A 2,409-nucleotide genomic window follows, 5' to 3' on the forward strand; every position below is an offset into this window, starting at 1 on the left:
AAGGAAAATGTAGTCCCCGCCCTCAAGAAGTCCATAGACTGTTCAAGTTCACCTTACTAGCTAATGGGAAAACCAGAACAACTCCAGTTCCTCAATACTCTTTCACTTTGCAAGGCAAGAGTATCAGTGAGGGCTCTCCAGAGGAACTGAGCTAATAGGGGGCATAAGTGTGTATGTACACATATATATGTATGTGTGTTAACTTATGTGCATTTGTATGTATAAGTGATACATATATAAAGAGATTTATTTTGAGGAATTGGCTCAAGCAATTGTTGGGGCTGGTGGGTTCTAAATTAAATGTAGGGCAAGCCAGCAGACTGAAAACGTGGGCAGGAGTTCATGTAGTCTTGAAGCAAAGGTTCTCCCTTTCCAGAAAAATTCCGATTTTGTTCCTAAGGTCCTTTAACTGATTGAATAATGCCCACTCACATTAAGAGTAAGCTCCTGTGTTTAAAGTCAACTGATTGTAGAGATTAACCACATCTGCAAAATACATTCACAGTAACACGTAGGTTTGTGTTAGATTAACAGCTGAGTACTATAGCCTAACCAAGCAGACATAGATATAAAACTGATCATTGCATCCAGTCAGTCCATCATGCTTCCCATAATTAAATATAGCTATATTCAGTACCACGGTCTGAATGTTTGTATCTCTCCCAAATTCATGTGTTGAAATCCTAACCCCTCAAAGTGATAATATCAGAAGATGGGGCTTTTGGGAAATGATTAGTAGTCTTACAAAAGAGACCTCAGAGAGACCCTCATCTCTTCCACCATGTGAGGTTATAATCAAAAGTCATCTGGAAAGGCCCTCACTAGAAAATCTGCTGATGGCTTGATTTTAGATTTCCCAGCCTCCAGAGCTGTGAGAAAATATTCTGTTCATAAGCTACCCAATTTATGGTATTTTGTTATAGCAGCTTAAATAGGACTAAGACACCCAGGCTACCCCAAAATATCTTATTTTATTGCCTGCTTTGGCTACAAAATGAGAAAATTGTGTCTTGGGTTTCTTCCCAGTGAATGTAAACCTGATTCTTCCCCTTCCATTTTGATGAAATCTAGAAAAATAGATAAACTAAAAATGCTGCAACACAAAATTTGACATACTTTGGCCTTGTCTTTTTTAGAAGATGACTATTATGGGTTTTTTTATTTTTAATGTTTATTTTATGTACAAAGAACTATCATGGTTTTTCATGGCAGATGTCTTGGATAATCCTTTGAAGATCATTTAGTCCAACTTAATGAAACCTATATCCTTCGTGTACCGGCGGAAACACTGGCGGCACATATTGAGACCATATTTCCGGATCAAACCGTGCTGGTTTGAACAGACTCGGCAAGAGCAACAACACTGGCCGAATTTTTGCGGGTGGCTCCAGTACAGCTGCTAGTGACCCATCTTGCTCTCAGAAAGGCAACGAGGTAAAAGGTGACTATTATGTTTTAATGAGTATAAAGAAGAAAAGGTAAAAATAGAATCTCTAAGGAAAATTTGTGTTCCTAAATGTTACCACCAGCTTTACAATATGGTAGGGAGTAAAGGGGCACAATTATGGACCCTATCACAATTCATAATATTTGTATTGAAACTTTCAAATAAGTAATTTATTGGGTGTGTGTGTGTGTGTGTGTGTGTGTGTGTGGAGAGAGAGAGAGAGAGAGAGAGAAGGAATTGATAAACTCCAATTATACCTTTAAAGATATACTGAAATCTGAAGTCTCAGAAAGTATACCTATAAATTCATTATCTATTAGAGATAAATACATAGAATTCATAGGGCCTAATTGTACAATGATATCTCAGTAATTTAGAATTTGGTTAATATAAAAAATGAAGATATCAGACAAGGAGTAATATATTGTATGTTTTTGTCATAGTTTGACTGCATCCTGTTGCCACACAACTTCTCTTATCCTTAGCTTTCTCCCTTTTAAATATCAATGAGTAAAATTAAAGGATCAAGACACTGCCAACTCCAAATGTCAGTCATTCTACACCATTTGAGATAGACAAAGTAAGCACAAGCTCTGCTGATGGGAAAGCAACAAAGGTAAGCCTACCTTACTTTGTAACTTAGGCAAAGGTCAGTTTACCTGCCTCAACCTAGATAGCAGAGTACCTAGATTGAACAATACGTACCAGGGTTGAGTTTGTTTCCTGGACTTTGAATGTGCAGAATTCAATTAATCATAATTTTTGGTCTCATCACTGGTCCTAGTATGACGTGCTTTGTGTATTTGGTTAACTTTAATAATGTGTTTAGTATCCCCAACCCGCCACTCAAAACAGAAGATACATCCTTGATAATAACTAACCATATGAAACCTGTCTCATTCTACTGTCTTTCTCCACCTAAGATAAGCATCATTCTAAATCTTGTCTTCATAAGTCTCTTG

At 37.2% G+C, this 2,409-nt stretch overlaps 1 pseudogene; it reads right to left on the minus strand.

Annotated features, from left to right (window-relative positions):
* Nucleotides 1-794: 794 nt before the first annotated feature.
* LOC141582051 (small ribosomal subunit protein uS14-like) lies at nucleotides 795-1,783 on the minus strand (annotated as a pseudogene).
* Nucleotides 1,784-2,409: the final 626 nt, after the last annotated feature.

This window comes from Saimiri boliviensis, chromosome 1, assembly GCF_048565385.1.
Source record: "Saimiri boliviensis isolate mSaiBol1 chromosome 1, mSaiBol1.pri, whole genome shotgun sequence".
In the NCBI taxonomy this organism is placed as follows: domain Eukaryota; kingdom Metazoa; phylum Chordata; class Mammalia; order Primates; family Cebidae; genus Saimiri; species Saimiri boliviensis.